Genomic DNA, 18,022 nt, shown 5'->3' with positions numbered 1-18,022 from the left:
AATAATGACAAAGTGAAAACAGGTTTTTGTAAATGTTTTTATTGAAAATTAAATACTGAAATATCTCATTTACATAAGTATTCACACCCCTTTAGTCAATACTTTGTAGAAGTGCCTTTTGGAAGTGATTACATTATTATATATTTTTTACCTTTATTTAACTAGGCAAGTCAGTTAAGAACAAATTCTTATTTTCAATGACGGCCTAAGAACAGGGGCGGAACGACAGATTTGTACCTCAGCTCGGGGATTACAGCTGTGACTTCTGTGTAAGTCGCTAAGAGATTTCCACACCTGGATTGTGCAATATGGGCACATTATTATATTCAAAATTCTTCACGCTCTGTCAAATTGGTTGTTGATCCGTGCTAAACAGCCATGTTCAGGTCTTGCCATAGATTTTCAAATCCGATTCAAGTCAAAACTGTTACTCGGGCCACTCGGGAACATTCGCTCTCTTCTTGACAAGCAACTCTAGTTTAGATTTGGTCCTGTGTTTTTGTTATTGTCATGCTGAAAGGTGAATTATTCTCCCATGCTGAAAGGTGAATTATTCTCCCAGTGTCTGTTGGAAAGCAGACAGAACCAGGTTTTCCTTTAGGATTTTGCCTGAGACATTTTTTGTTTTATCCTGAAAAACTCCCCAGTGTTTAACGATAACAAGCATACCCATAACATGATGTAGACACTACTATACTTGAAAATATGGAGAGTGATACTCGGTAATGTGTTGGATTTGCCCCAAATCCAACACTTTGTATTCAGGACAAAAAGTGATGGTGAAATCACTGAGCCGTTTCCTTCCTCTCCGGCAACTGAGTTGGGAAGGAAACCTGTATCTCTGTAGTGACTGGGTGTATTGATACACCATCCAAAGTGTGTAATTCATAATTTCTCCATGCTCAAAGAGATATTCAATGTCTGCTTTTATTAATTTGACCAATCTACCAACGGTTGCCCTTCTTTGCGAGTCACTTGAAAACCTCCCTGGTCTTTGTGGTTGAAATTCACTGCTCGACTGAGGGACCCTTACAGATCATTTGTATGTGTGGGGTACAGAGATGAGGTAGTCATTCAATCATCAAACATCATATTTACAGAGTGAGTTCATGCAGCTGATGTGACTTAAGCACATTTTTACTCCTGAACTTTAGGCTTGCTGTACCAAAGGAGTTGAATACTTGACATTTCGTTTATTTATTAATTTGTACAAATTTCGAAAAAATACATAATTTAACTTTGACATTATGGGGTATTGTGTGTAGGCTAGTGACAAATCTCAAATAAATTTTAAATTCAGGCTATAACAAAAAAATATGGAAAAAAGTCAAGGGGTGTGAACACTTATGAAGGCACTGCATTTGCTTTTTAAAAGACCGTTTGACCCTTCACACACTTCTGAGTCTAGCGGAGTGGAACTAAGCATTCTTGTTGGAACCATGCTGGCCAGGACAATGTCAAAGGGAAATATCTCAGCCAGTGTAGTAGTGTATTTATCAGACTGGTATTATTTTAATTCTGCCGCTTCAGAGGATCCCGTCTTGCCCTAACCCTGCGCTGGGTTCACTGTTCTCCACTAAAGAAACAGGTTCAAGAAGAGAGAAAAAAAAAGCCAAATGTATTTATATGATTTATCTTTATGTTCTTAGTGTAAAATTACTGTATGTTGGGAAATTACGCTTTTATTGTGAAATCAATCAAATCAAATGTATTTATAAAGCCCTTCTTACATCAGCTGATATCTCAAAGTGCTGTACAGAAACCCAGCCTAAATCCCCCAAACAGCAAGCAATGCAGGTGTAGAAGCACAGTGGCTAGGAAAAACCTCCCTAGAAAGGCCAGGACCTAGGAAGAAACCTAGAGAGGAACCAGGCTCTGAGGGGTGGCCAGTCCTCTTCTGGCTGGAGATTATAACAGAACATGGCCAAGATGCTCATATTTGACCAGCAGGGTCAAATAATAATAATCACAGTGGCTGTCGAGGGTGACACAGGTCAGCACTTCAGGAGTAAATGTCAGTTGGCTTTTCATAGCCGATCATTTAGCATATCTCTACCACTCCTGCTGTCTCTAGAGAGTTGAAAACAGCAGGTCTGGGACAGGTAGAACGTCCGGTGAACAGGTCAGCGTTCCATAGCCGCAGGCAGAACAGTTAACTGGAGCAGCAGCACGACCAGGTGGACTGGGGACAGCAAGGGAGTCATCATGCCAGGTAGTCCTGAGGCATGGTCCTAGGGCTCAGGTCCTCAGAGAGAGAATTGGAGAGAGCATACTTAAATTCACACAGGACACCGGATAAGACGGGAGAAATACTCCAGATAGAAGACTGACCCTAGCCCCCCGACAAACTACTGCAGCATAAATACATAATTAAATGGGGAAAAAAGCTGTCCTTGAAACAGTATTGATATGTTTGTCAAAAGAGAGATCAGGGTCCAGAGTAACGCTGAGGTCCTTCACAGTTTGATTTGAGACGACTGTACAACCATTAAGATTAATTGTCAGATTCAACAGAAGATCTCTTTGTTTCTTGGGACCTAGAACTAGCATCTCTGTTTTGTCCGAGTTTAAAAGTAGAAAATTTGCCACCATCCATGTCCTTATGTCTGAAACACAGGCTTCTAGCGAGGGCAATTTTGGGGCTTCACCATGTTTCATTGAAATGTACAGCTGTGTGTCATCCGCATAGCAGTGATAGTTAATGTTTCCGAATGACATCACCAAGAGGAAAAATATATATATATATATATATATATTAGTGAAAACAATAGTTGTCCTAAAACGGAACCTTGAGGAACACCGAAATTTACAGTTGATTTGTCAGAGGACAAACCATTCACAGAGACAAACTGATATCTTTCTGACAGACAAGATCTAAACCATGACAGTTGATTTGTCAGAGGACAAACCATTCACAGAGACAAACTGATATCTTTCCGACAGATAAGATCTAAACCAGGCCAGAACTTGTCTGTGTCGACCAATTTGGGTTTCCAATCTCTCCAAACGAATGTGGTGATCGATGGTATCAAAAGCAGCACTAAGGTCTAGGAGATTGAGGACAGATGCAGAGCCTCGGTCTGAAGCCATTAAAAGATAATTTACCACCTTCACAAGTGCTGTCTGTGCTATTATGGGGTCTAAAACCAGACTGAAGCATTTCGTATACATTGTCTTCAGGAAGGCAACGAGTCGCTGCGCAACAGCTTCTTGTAAGATTTTTGAGAGGAATGGGAGATTCGATACAGGCCTATATATTTTCTTTGTCGAGGTTAGGTTTTTTTCAAGAGAGGCTTTATTACTGACACTTAGTGAGTTTGGTACACATCCTGTGGATAGAGAGCTGTTTATTATGTTCAACATAGGAGGGCCAAGCACAGGAAGCAGCTCTTTCAGTAGTTTAGTTGGAAAGGGTCCAGTATGCAGCTTGAAGGTTTAGAGGCCATGATTATTTTCATCAATGTGTCAAGATATATAGTATTACAACATTTTAAGGGGCTCCCTTGATCCTAGGTCCTGGCTTTGGAGGGATATGCCGATTTTAAAGAGGAGTCTGTCATTTGCTTTCTAATGATAGTGATCTTTTCCTCAAACAAGTTTATGAATTTATCACTGCTGAATCGAAAGGCATCCTCTCTTGGGGAATGCTGCTTTTTAGGTAGCTTGGCAACAGTTTCAAAAATAAATTTCGGATTGTTCTTATTTTCCTCAATTAAATTGGAAAAATAGGATCGAGCAGCAGTAAGGGCTCTTCGATACTGCATGGTACTGTCTTTCCAAGCTAGTCGGAAGACTTCCTGTTTGGTGTAGCAGCAGTGAGGGCTCTTCGATACTGCACGGTACTGTCTTTCCAAGCTAGTCGGAAGACTTCCTGTTTGGTGTTGCAGCAGTGAGGGCTCTTCGATACTGCACGGTACTGTCTTTCCAAGCTAGTCGGAAGACTTCCTGTTTGGTGTAGCAGCAGTGAGGGCTCTTCGATACTGCACGGTACTGTCTTTCCAAGCTAGTCGGAAGACTTCCTGTTTGGTGTAGCAGCAGTGAGGGCTCTTCGATACTGCATGGTACTGTCTTTCCAAGCTAGTCGGAAGACTTCCTGTTTGGTGTTGCGCCATTTCTGTTTTCTGGAAGCTTCAGAGCTCGGGTATTTTCTGTGTACCAGGGAGCTAGTTTCTTATGACAAATGTTTTTAGGTGTGCATCTAGGGTATTACGCAAGGTTAAATTGAGTTCCTCAGTTAGGTGGTTAACTGATTTTTGTTCTCTGACGTCCTTGGGTAGGTGGAGGGAGTCTGGAAGGGCATCAAGGAATCTTTGAGTTGTCTGAGAATTTATAGCACAGCTTTTGATGTTCCTTGGTTGGGGTCTGAGCAGATTATTTGTTACAATTGCAAACGTAATAAAATGGTGGTCCGATAGTCCAGGATTATGAGGAAAAACATTAAGATCCACAACATTTATTCCAACGGACAAAACTCGGTCCAGAGTTTGACGGTGAGTGGGTCCAGAGACATGTTGGACAAAACCCACTGAGTCGATGATGGCTCCGAAAGCCTTTTGGAGTGAGTCTGTGGACTTTTCCATGTGAATATTAAAGTTATCAAAAATGTGAATATTATCTGCCATGACTACAAGGTCTGATAGGAACTCAGTGAGGAACGCTGTATATGGCCCAGGAGGCCTGTTTAACAGTAGATATAAAAAGTGATTGAGTTGGCCGCATAGATTTCATGACTAGAAGCTCAAAAGACAAAAACACCTGGGGGGGGTTTTGTAAGTTGAAATTTGCTATCGTAAATGTTAGCAACACCTCCGCCTTTGCGGGATGCATGGGGGATCAATGCTTATTATTTTGTTTTCATTTTGTTTAAATAGCTTTTCTTTTTCCACTGTTGTGTGTATCCCCTTATGAAGACCAATTTCACACATGGAGATGACAAGATACTGTATTGTGTAATAGCAAAGCAGTCCTCTATTGCAGGTTAACTGTCCTTTTTATTAAGGCTACTCTCCTGTAGTAGAACCTCCCAACCTGAAGGCGGTGCTGTGGTACAGGTCCTGGATGCTAGAATGTTCCGGCTTTCAAGTTAATGGGGATTCAATTTCAGGTCAAGGCCAAATGGGTATCCTGTACAAAATGTAAATTAGAATAAAAATGGTTGTCCAATCACACAAACTCATAATAGTAAGTCGGACACGTGAAAGTAACCTCTGCTTCCTCTCCTTGTCCAAGTGCAAGGGGGTCAGAGGCGGACTGGCAATAGAGCGATTCAGGCCAATGCCAGATGGGCTAGTCCGTCTTTAGCCCAGGTGGCCTGGCTAAATTGGGGTATATCGTAGAATAATCCTAATGGGTGCTAAAGCAAAAACATTTACCTGTGTGGGAGCTTCAAGGAATTAATGGGCCAGTGTGTTAAATGCCAGGGCTGAATTCTGGTCCCAGTCCGCCCCTGAAGGGGGGGGTGTTTGTCAGAGTCCAGGTTCAGACTTATATCTACAGTTCCCGCCATGTCTCCTGTCCCCAGTAAATAGAATCAACTACATTTAAATTAAAAGGGTTAATATAGCTCTCTGAAATGACAAGTCCAAGACTGAATGCCGTTTTTATCAGTCGTTCTCCAATAGTCTTCTGAATTACTGTATTGGCCGTAAAAAAAAAAAAATTGGGGGGGGGGGGGGGGGCCGACTGTTCTGTAATTAAAATGTAATATGAAGTTTTTCTACTGTTTTCTTTGATGGAATGTGTGTGTGTGTGTGTACACAGTTGAAGTCAAGTTTACATACACCTGAGCCAAATACATTTTAAGCTCAGTTTTTCACAATTCCTGACATTTAATCCTAGTAAAAATTCCCTGTTTTAAGTCAGTTAGGGTCACCACTTTATTATAAGAATGTGAAATGTCAGAATAATAGCAGAGAGAATGATTTATTTCAGCTTTTATTTCTTTCATCACATTCCCAGTGGGTCAGAAGTTTACATCTGTATTTAGTAGCATTGCTTAACTTGGGTCAAATGTTTTGGGTAGCCTTCCACAAGCTTACCACAATAAGTTGGGAGAATTTTGTCTCATTCCTCCTGACTGAGCTGGTGTAACTGAGTCAGGTTTGTTTGTAAGCATCGTTGCTGTCAGAAGCTTCTAAAGACATTAACATTTTCTGGAATATTCCAAGCTGTTTAAAGGCACCATCAACATCTGACCCACTGGAATTGTGATACAGTGAAATAATCTGTAAACAACTGTTGGAAAAATTACTTGTCATGCACAAAGTAGATGTCCTAACCGACTTTCCAAAACTATAGTTTGTTAACAAGAAATTTCTGGAGTGGTTGAAAAACTAGTTTTAATGACTCCAACCTGTATGTATGTAAACTACCGACTTCAACTGTATGTACACACACACACACAATAATAAAATTATATCAATGCGACGCCTGCGACAATTTTTTTTCCCCCAAAGCTATTAAAAAAAAAGGGGTGTCAGGGTAGCCTAGTGGTTAGAGCGTTGGACTAGTAACCGAAAGGTTGCAAGTTCAAATCCCTGAGCTGACAAAGTAAAAATCTGTCGTTCTGCCCCCTGAACAAGGCAGTTAACCCACTGTGCCTCGGCCATCATTGAAAATAAGAAATTGTTATTAACAGACTTGCCTAGTTAAATAAAGGTAAACAACATTAAATTCAACTGTAATAATCATGGTTCAAAGATTTTTACAGGTTAAGAAAACAAAAATAAGGTGATTTTATTCGCCTTAACTCTTTATACAAAAATTCCAAGTCCCCAAAAAACTATAGATATTAAGTTAATGATACCATCAAACTCCCCACCACCATCACTATGTCCCTTGGTGCCTGTCTCTTGCTGCTGGTCTTGGTCTAGGGTCAGCAGCCCCACCACCATCACTATGTCCCTTGGTGCCTGTCTCCTGCTGCTGGTCTTGGTCCATGCCCGGCTTGGTCTAGGGTTAGCAGCCCCACCACCATCACTATGTCCCTTGGTGCCTGTCTCCTGCTGCTGGTCTTGGTCCATGCCCGGCTTGGTCTAGGGTCAGCAGCCCCACCACCATCACTATGTCCCTTGGTGCCTGTCTCCTGCTGCTGGTCTTGGTCCATGCCCGGCTTGGTCTAGGGTCAGCAGCCCCACCACCATCACTATGTCCCTTGGTGCCTGTCTCCTGCTGCTGGTCTTGGTCCATGCCCGGCTTGGTCTAGGGTTAGCAGCCCCACCACCATCACTATGTCCCTTGGTGCCTGTCTCCTGCTGCTGGTCTTGGTCCATGCCCGGCTTGGTCTAGGGTCAGGTTCACAAGGTTAGTAGGTGGTGTAATCCTTTTAGCTCACAAGCAAAGACTTCATTACTAGTTACTTCATTATTTACTAACTAAATAAGCCTTTCACAAGTCATCTGTGTACAAGACTGATCGGCCCATCAAAGTTAAGATAAAATTGTGTTCACATGCAGAAGTTTTCAAAATATTAATTTTTATTTTAAAAAAAAGATTCAACTTTTTTATTTAACTAGGCAAGTCCGTTAACAAATTCTTATTTACAATGACGGCCTACCAAAAGGCAAACAGCCTCCTGCGGGGACGGGGGCCTTGGATATAAAATTTAATATAAATATAGGACACAACACAACATAGCAAGGCAGAAACACATGACACAGTATTGTAGCTGCAGTGGTGAACTGGTAATTAAAGAGCTCAGCCAAGTACTTATTGTCAGTATCAACCACATAAACTTTAAGGGACATGGGCAGCTGTGAGGAAGAGGGTTTATTTTCCAGGTCTTTAACTGTTTTCCAGAACTTCTTGGGGTTAGACCCACACAGAGAGAACTGCTTCTTAAAGTAACTAACTTTAGCCTTCCGGATAGCCTGAGTACACTGATTTATCATTGGCCTGAACGAGAGCCAGTCAGCCTGAGTAGCATGTGCCGAGCCTTTCACCAAATGCAATTCTTGAGGTGGAGTAACTCTGCAAGATCCCGGTCGAACCAGGGGCTGAACCTGTTTTTAATTCTCATTTTCTTTATGGGTGTGCTTGTTAACAATACCACTGAAACTATCAAAGAAGGTCCAAACATCTTCGACAGAGGGGATCAAGCTGATTCTATACCATTTTTACAGAGGCCAGTTCATGAAGGAAGGCTTGCTCATTAAAGTTTTCTAGCAAGTGTCGCTGAACAAGAGAATGACATCGCTTTTGGATGATTCATTTTTTTCATTTTGTCTATGCACTCCTTCAGATTGATCCTGTGATTAACCTCCCCCCTCTATTCCAAGGTGTTGGATATTGGATATAGTGTAAATTGTCAATAGACAAGAACAGCTCAAAGACAGAACTACATACTTTTTAAAAAAGGGACACGTAGCCTACATATCAATGTATACACACAAACTATCTAGGTCAAATAGGGGAGAGGCGTTGTGCCGAGACGTGTTGCTTTAGCTGCTTTTTGAAACCAGGTTTGCTGTTTATTTGAACAATATGAGATGGAAGTTCCATGCAATAAGGGCCCTATATAATACTGTACGCTTTCTTGAATTTGTTTTGGATTTAGTATTGTTTTCAGCTTCAGCTTTGTTGGCCAATATGATAATGAGAGAACGGGGCTACCTACCTTAGCAGAAGGTGGTGATGGGGAGGAAGAGACGAAGCGAGATGGAGAACTGGGCCTAAAATCTGCATTTACCAGCAGGTGGCGTTTTTCTGAAAATGTTTTGGTTAACAAAAAATGTAATGGCTTATTTGCTAAGTGTGGATCATTTGATCGAATAGAAGTTTCATAATGATTAGGTTATGAGTGTACTTAATATAAATAGGACACGTGACATCCCGGCGATTTTGAGAATAAACACTTTATATCGGAGTTGTGACTGGTCGTCACTAGTTACCACAGCCACAAAGTCATAAACCCCGCCTATTTCTACAATTTCTCTTCAAATGTGATTTTAAACCTAACCTTAACCACACTGCTAATCCTATGTCTAACCCTAACCTTAAATTAAGACCAAAAGTCAAATGTTTGTTATCATGATTTTTTAAAATGATATAGACAATTTTTACTTTGTGTTCATATGCGTATCTGCCCTCTCATTGGCTAGAATGGTTCCACCTGACCTTGCCTCCTCCCGACTGCCTTTCATGTTTGAAGACATGCATTTAAATTGTTAGTGGCCGCTACAGTATCTGGTCAATATAACAGAACATCAGTGGGGGTTACCTGTGTGATAATTACAGTGGGTGGAGATACCTACCTAACCCTTAGCATGTCACCTAACCTGAACCCTTTAACCTAGCTCCTAAACTTAACCCTAACCCTTCACCTAACCCTTTAACCTAGCTCCTAACCTTAACCCTAACCCTTTAACCTAGCTCCTAAACTTAACCCTAACCCTTCACCTAACCCTTTAACCTAGCTCCTAACCTTAACCCTAACCCTTTAACCTAGCTCCTAACCTTAACCCTAACCCTTTAACCTAGCTCCTAACCTTAACCCTAACCCTTCACCTAACTCCTAAACTTAACCCTAACCCTTCACCTAAGCTGAACCCTTTAACCTAGCTCCTAAGCTTAACCCTAACCCTTTAACCTAACTCCTAAACTTAACCCTAACCATTCACCTAACCCTTTAACCTAACTCCTAAACGTAACCCTAACCCTTTAACCTAACTCCTAAACTTAACCCTAACCCCTCACCTAAACCTAACCCTGTAACCTAACTCCTAAACTTAACCCTAACCCTTCACCTAAACCTAACCCTGTAACCTAACTCCTAAACTTAAACCTAACCCTGTAAACCTACTCCTAAACCTAACCCTTTAAACCTAACTCCCAAACTTAACCCTAACCCTTCACCTAAACCTAATCCTGTAACCTAACTCCTATACTTAACCCTTCACCTAAACCTAACCCTTTAAACCTAGCTCCTAAACTTGACCCTAACCCTTCACCTAAACCTAACCCTTCACCTAACTTCTAAACTTAACCCTAACCCTTCACCTAAACCTAACCCTTTAACCTAACTCCTAAACTTAACCCTAACCCTTCACCTAAACCTAACCCTTCACCTAACTCCTAAACTTAACCCTTTACCCTAACTCCTAAACTTAAACCCAACCCTGTAACCTAACTCCTAAACTTAAACCTAACCCTGTAAACTAACTCCTAAACTTAACCCTTTAAACCTAACTCCCAAACTTAACCCTAACCCTTCACCTAAACCTAATCCTGTAACCTAGCTCCTAAACTTAAACCTAACCCTTCACCTAAACCTAACCCTTCACCTAACTCCTAAACTTAACCCTTTACCCTAACTCCTAAACTTAAACCTAAACCTGTAACCTAACTCCTAACCTTAACCCTTCACCTAACTTCTAAACTTAACCCTAACCCTTCACCTAAACCTAATCCTGTAACCTAACTCCTATACTTAACCCTTCACCTAAACCTAACCCTGTAACCTAACTCCTAAACCTAACCCTGTAACCTAACTCCTAAACTTAACCCTAACCCTTCACCTAAACCTAATCCTGTAACCTAACTCCTAAACTTAACCCTTCACCTAACTTCTAAACTTAACCCTAACCCATCACCTAACTCCCAAACTTAACCCTAACCCTAACCCTTCACCTAAACCTAACCCTTTAAACCTAGCTCCTAAACTTAACCCTAACCCTTCACCTAAACCTAACCCTGTAACCTAACTCCTAACCTTAACCCTAACCCTTCACCTAACTCCCAAACTTAACCCTAACCCTTCACCTAAACCTAATCCTGTAACCTAACTCCTAAACTTAACCCTTCACCTAAACCTAACCCTTTAAACCTAGCTCCTAAACTTAACCCTAACCCTTCACCTAAACCTAACCCTGTAACCTAACTCCTAAACTTAACCCTAACCCTTCACCTAAACCTAACCCTGTAACCTAACTCCTAAACTTAACCCTAACCCTTCACCTAAACCTAATCCTGTAACCTAACTCCTAAACTTAACCCTTCACCTAACTTCTAAACTTAACCCTAACCCATCACCTAACTCTCAAAATTAACCCTAAGCCTTCACCTAAACCTAACCCTGTAACCTAACTCCTAAACTTAAACCTAACCCTGTAAACCTACTCCTAAACCTAACCCTGTAACCTAACTCCCAAACTTAACCCTAACCCTTCACCTAAACCTAATCCTGTAACCTAACTCCTAAACTTAACCCTTCACCTAAACCTAACCCTTTAAACCTAGCTCCTAAACTTAACCCTAACCCTTCACCTAAACCTAACCCTATAACCTAACTCCTAAACTTAACCCTAACCCTGTAACCTAACTTCTAAACTTAACCCTAACCCTTCACCTAAACCTAACCCTGTAACCTAACTCCTAAACTTAACCCTTCACCTAACTCCTAAACTTAACCCTAACCCTTCAACTAAACCTAACCCTTCACCTAACTTCTAAACTTAACCCTAACCCTTCACCTAAACCTAACCCTTCACCTAACTCCTAAACTTAACCCTAACCCTTCACCTGAACCTAACCCTTTAACCTAACTCCTAAACTTAACCCTAACCCTTCACCTAAACCTAACCCTTTAACCTAACTCCTAAACTTAAACCTAACCCTGTAACCTAACTCCTAAAATGAACCCTTCACCTAAACCTAACCCTGTAACCTAACTCCTAAACTTAACCCTAACCCTTCACCTAAACCTAACCCTGTAACCTAACTCCTAAACTTAACCCTAACCCTTCACCTAAACCTAATCCTGTAACCTAACTCCTAAACTTAACCCTTCACCTAACTTCTAAACTTAACCCTAAGCCTTCACCTAAACCTAACCCTGTAACCTAACTCCTAAACTTAAACCTAACCCTATAAACTAACTCCTAAACCTAACCCTTTAAACCTAACTCCCAAACTTAACCCTAACCCTTCACCTAAACCTAATCCTGTAACCTAACTCCTATACTTAACCCTTCACCTAAACCTAACCCTTTAAACCTAGCTCCTAAACTTAACCCTAACCCTTCACCTAAACCTAACCCTGTAACCTAACTCCTAAACTTAACCCTAACCCTTCACCTAAACCTAACCCTTTAACCTAACTCCTAAACTTAACCCTTCACCTAAACCTAACCCTTCACCTAACTTCTAAACTTAACCCTAACCCTTTAAACCTAACTCCCAAACTTAACCCTAACCCTTCACCTAAACCTAATCCTGTAACCTAACTCCTATACTTAACCCTTCACCTAAACCTAACCCTTTAAACCTAGCTCCTAAACTTAACCCTAACCCTTCACCTAAACCTAACCCTGTAACCTAACTCCTAAACCTAACCCTGTAACCTAACTCCTAAACTTAACCCTAACCCTTCACCTAACTCCCAAATTTAACCTTAACCCTAAAACTTCACCTAAACCTAATCCTGTAACCTAACTCCTAAACTTAAACCTAACCCTTTAAACCTAACTCCCAAACTTAACCCTAACCCTTCACCTAACCCTGTAACCTAACTCCTAAACTTAACCCCAACCCTTCACCTAACTCCCAAACTTAACCCTAAGCCTTCACCTAAACCTAATCCTGTAACCTAACTCCTAAACTTAACCCTTCACCTAACTCCTAACCTTAACCCTTCACCTAAACCTAACCCTGTAACCTAACTCCTAAACTTAACCCTAACCCTTCACCTAAACCTAACCCTTCACCTAACTCCTAAACTTAAACCTAACCCTTTAAACCTAACTCCCAAACTTAACCCTAACCCTTCACCTAAACCTAATCCTGTAACCTAACTCCTATACTTAACCCTAACCCTTCACCTAAACCTAATCCTGTAACCTAACTCCTAAACTTAACCCTAACCCTTCACCTAAACCTAATCCTGTAACCTAACTCCTAAACTTAACCCTTCACCTAACCCTAACCCTTTAAACCTAGCTCCTAAACTTGACCCTAACCCTTCACCTAAACCTAACCCTGTAACCTAACTCCTAAACTTAACCCTAACCCTTCACCTAAACCTAACCCTGTAACCTAACTCCTAAACTTAACCCTAACCCTTCACCTAAACCTAACCCTGTAACCTAACTCCTAAACTTAACCCTAACCCTTCACCTAAACCTAACCCTGTAACCTAACTCCTAAACTTAACCCTAACCCTTCACCTAAACCTAACCCTGTAACCTAACTCCTAAACTTAACCCTAACCCTTCACCTAAACCTAACCCTGTAACCTAACTCCTAAACTTAACCCTAACCCTTCACCTAAACCTAACCCTGTAACCTAACTCCTAAACTTAACCCTTCACCTAAACCTAACCCTTTAAACCTAGCTCCTAAACTTAACCCTAACACCTAGCCAGCTAGATGGAATTCATATAAAACATATTGTAATTCGTAACATATTAAATAAATACAAAACGTAACATAAACTAAAATAAACTAAAATATAAACGCAACATTTTAAGTGGTTGTCCAATGTTTAGTGAGTGGAAATAAAATATCCCAGAAATGTTCCATACGCACATAAAGCTAATTTCTTTGAAATTTGGTGCACAAATTTGTTTACATCCCTGTTAGTGAGCATTTCTCATTTGCCAAGATAATCCAATCCACCTGGCAGGTGTGGCATATCAAGAAGCTGATTAAACAGCATGATCATTACACAGGTGCACCTTGTGCTGGGGACAATAAAAGGCCACTCTAAAATGAGCAGTTTTGTCACACAACACAATGCCACACGTCTCAAGTTGAGGGAGAGTGCAATTAGCAATAGAATTCAAGGCACACTTAACCAGCACGGCATTCTGCAGCGATACGCCATACCATCTGGTTTGTGCTTAGTCCCCTATCATTTGTTTTTCAACAGGATAATGATCCAACACACCTCCAGGCTGTGTAAGGGCTTTTTCACCAAGAAGGAGAGTGATTGAGTGCTGCATCAGATGACCTGGTCTCAACCCAATTGAGATGGTTTGGGATTAGTTGGACCGCAGATTGAAGGAAAAACAGCCATCAAGTGCTCAGAATATGTGGGAACTCCTTCAAGACTGTTGGAAAAGCATTGCAGGTGAAGCTGGTTGAGAGAATGCCAAGAGTGTGCAAAGCTGTCATCAAGGCAAAGGGTGGCCACTTTGAAGAATCTCAAATATAAAATATATTTTGATTTGTTTAACACTTTTTGGGGTATCTCAGGATTCCATATGTGTTATTTCATAGTTTTGAGGTCTTCACTATTATTCTACAATGTAGAACATTTTAAAAATAAATAAAAACCCTTGAATGAGCAGGTGTGTCCAAACTTTCTCATCAGTAAGGTACAGTGGTCCAGGGGACAGTGTCCTCATCAGTAAGGTACAGTGGTCCAGGGGACAGTGTCCTCATCAGTAAGGTACAGTGGTCCAGGGGACAGTGTCCTCATCAGTAAGGTACAGTAGTCCAGGGGACAGTGTCCTCATCAGTACCGTAGTCCAGGGAATCTCTCCAACCTTTCCTTGTTACTGTCCATGCCCTGATTATGGTCATTACCCCCTCGTTCCTCTGGGTGGCAGTATATACCAACTACTTTGACAAGGTTATCTACCCGACATGGACACATCTCATTTTAAAATCATGGGCATTATTATGGAGTAATAATTATGGAGTCAGTTGGTCCCCCTTTAGCTGCTATAACAGCCACAACTCTTCTGGGAAGGCTTTCCACTAGATGTTGGAACATTGCTGCTATAACAGCCTCCACTCTTCTAGGAAGGCTTTCCACTAGATGTTGGAACATTGCTGCTATAACAGCCACAACTCTTCTGGGAAGGCTTTCCACTAGATGTTGGAACATTGCTGCTATAACAGCCTCCACTCTTCTGGGAAGGCTTTCCACTAGATGTTGGAACATTGCTGCTATAACAGCCTCCACTCTTCTAGGAAGGCTTTCCACTAGATGTTGGAACATTGCTGCTATAACAGCCTCCAGTCTTCTGGGAAGGCTTTCCACTAGATGTTGGAACATTGCTGCTATAACAGCCTCCAGTCTTCTGGGAAGACTTTCAACTAGATGTTGGAACATTGCTGCGGGAACTTTCTTCCATTCAGCCACAAGAGCATTAGTGAGGTTGGCCACTAACTTTGGGCGATTAGGCCTGGCTCGCAGGTCTTGCTCAGAATATTCTAGAATGACATTGTATGCTGTATCATTAAGATTTCCCTTCATTGGAACTAAGAGGCCCGAACCATGAAAAACAGCCCCAGATCATTGTTCCTCCTCCACCAAACCCAGTTGGCACTATGCATTGGGGCACGTAGCGTTCTCCTGGCATCCGCCAAACCCAGATTCATCAGTCGGACTGCCAGATGGTGAAGCGTGATTCATCACTCCAGAGAACGTGTTTCCACTGCTCCAGAGTCCAACGGCGGTGAGCTTTAGACCACTTCAGCCGACGCTTGGCATAGCGCATGGTTATCTTTGGCTTGTGTGCGGCTGCTCGGCCATGGAAACCCATTTCATGAAGCTCCTGACGAAAATGTATTGTGCTGACATTGTTTCAGAGGCTGTTTGGAACTCGGTAGTGAGTGTTGCAACCGAGGACAGACTATTTTTACGACAGGTATATCATAATAAGGTAAGGTATATTAAGGTATATTACGACAGGTATATCATAATAAGGTAAGGTATATTAAGGTATATTACGACAGGTATATCATAATAAGGGAAGGTATATTAAGGTATATTACGACAGGTATATAATAATAAGGTAAGGTATATCAAGGTATATTACGACAGGTATATCATAAGGTAATGTATATTAAGGTATATTACGACAGGTATATAATAATAAGGTAAGGTATATTACGACAGGTATATCATAATAAGGTAAGGTATATTAAGGTATATTACGACAGGTATATCATAATAAGGGAAGGTATATTAAGGTATATTACGACAGGTATATCATAATAAGGTAAGGTATATTAAGGTATATTACGACAGGTATATCATAAGGTAATGTATATTAAGGTATATTACGACAGGTATATAATAATAAGGTAAGGTATATTACGACAGGTATATCATAATAAGGTAAGGTATATTAAGGTATATTACGACAGGTATATCATAATAAGGTAAGGTATATTACGACAGGTATATCATAATAAGGTAAGGTATGTCAAGGTATATTACGACAGGTATATCATTAATAAGGTAAGGTATATTAAGGTATATTACGACAGGTATATCATAATAAGGTAAGGTATACTACGACAGGTATATCATAATAAGGTAAGGTATACTACGACAGGTATATCATAATAAGGTAAGGTATATTACGACAGGTATATCATAATAAGGTAAGGTATATTAAGGTATATTACGACAGGTATATCATAATAAGGTAAGGTATATTACGACAGGTATATCATAATAAGGTAAGGTATATGAAGGTATATTACGACAGGTATATAATAATAAGGTAAGGTATATTAAGGTATATTACGACAGGTATATCATAATAAGGTAGTGTATATTACGACAGGTATATCATAATAAGGTAAGGTATATTAAGGTATATTACGACAGGTATATCATAATAAGGTAAGGTATATTAAGGTATATTACGACAGGTATATCATAATAAGGGAAGGTATATTAAGGTATATTACGACAGGTATATCATAATAAGGTATATTAAGGTATATTACGACAGGTATATCATAATAAGGTAAGGTATATTAAGGTATATTGCGACAGGTATATCATAATAAGGTAAGGTATATTACGACAGGTATATCATAATAAGGTAAGGTATATTAAGGTATATTACGACAGGTATATCATAATAAGGTAAGGTATATTAAGGTATATTACAACAGGTACATCATAATAAGGTAAGGTATATTAAGGTATATTACGACAGGTATATCATAATAAGGTAAGGTATATTAAGGTATATTACGACAGGTATATCATAATAAGGTAGGGTATATTACGACAGGTATATCATAATAAGGTAAGGTATATTAAGGTATATTACGACAGGTATATCATAATAAGGTAAGGTATATTAAGGTATATTACAACAGGTACATCATAATAAGGTAAGGTATATTAAGGTATATTACGACAGGTATATCATAATAAGGTAAGGTATATTAAGGTATATTACGACAGGTATATCATAATAAGGTAGGGTATATTACGACAGGTATATCATAATAAGGTAAGGTATATTACGACAGGTATATTAAGGTATATTACGACAGGTATATAATAATAAGGTAAGGTATATTACGACAGGTATATCATAATAAGGTAAGGTATATTAAGGTATATTACGACAGGTATATCATAATAAGGTAAGGTATATTACGACAGGTATATCATAATAAGGTAAGGTATGTCAAGGTATATTACGACAGGTATATCATTAATAAGGTAAGGTATATTAAGGTATATTACGACAGGTATATCATAATAAGGTAAGGTATACTACGACAGGTATATCATAATAAGGTAAGGTATACTACGACAGGTATATCATAATAAGGTAAGGTATATTAAGGTATATTACGACAGGTATATCATAATAAGGTAAGGTATATTAAGGTATATTACGACAGGTATATCATAATAAGGTAAGGTATATTACGACAGGTATATCATAATAAGGTAAGGTATATGAAGGTATATTACGACAGGTATATAATAATAAGGTAAGGTATATTAAGGTATATTACGACAGGTATATCATAATAAGGTAGTGTATATTACGACAGGTATATCATAATAAGGTAAGGTATATTAAGGTATATTACGACAGGTATATCATAATAAGGGAAGGTATATTAAGGTATATTACGACAGGTATATCATAATAAGGTATATTAAGGTATATTACGACAGGTATATCATAATAAGGTAAGGTATATTAAGGTATATTGCGACAGGTATATCATAATAAGGTAAGGTATATTACGACAGGTATATCATAATAAGGTAAGGTATATTAAGGTATATTACGACAGGTATATCATAATA

General features: G+C 39.8%; 1 protein-coding gene across 2 annotated transcripts in view; it reads left to right on the top strand.

Annotated features, from left to right (window-relative positions):
- LOC109879170 (homeobox-containing protein 1) overlaps window positions 1-14,284 on the top strand; it is a 33,103-nt gene extending 18,819 nt beyond the window's left edge. Inside the window, exon 10 of one of the 2 annotated variants that reach the window (XR_004211846.1) lies at window positions 13,865-14,284. The gene's annotated coding sequence lies outside the window, so the exon portion shown is untranslated. The remainder of the gene's footprint in view (window positions 1-13,864) is intronic. The other variant, XR_004211845.1, reaches the window with a different exon arrangement.
- The last annotated feature ends 3,738 nt before the right edge of the window (window positions 14,285-18,022 follow it).

Source organism: Oncorhynchus kisutch, linkage group LG12 (assembly GCF_002021735.2).
Source record: "Oncorhynchus kisutch isolate 150728-3 linkage group LG12, Okis_V2, whole genome shotgun sequence".
NCBI classification, from domain to species: Eukaryota; Metazoa; Chordata; class Actinopteri; order Salmoniformes; family Salmonidae; genus Oncorhynchus; species Oncorhynchus kisutch.
Note: the sequence above shows the minus strand (reverse complement) of the source record. Positions and strands in the feature narration are given on the sequence as shown.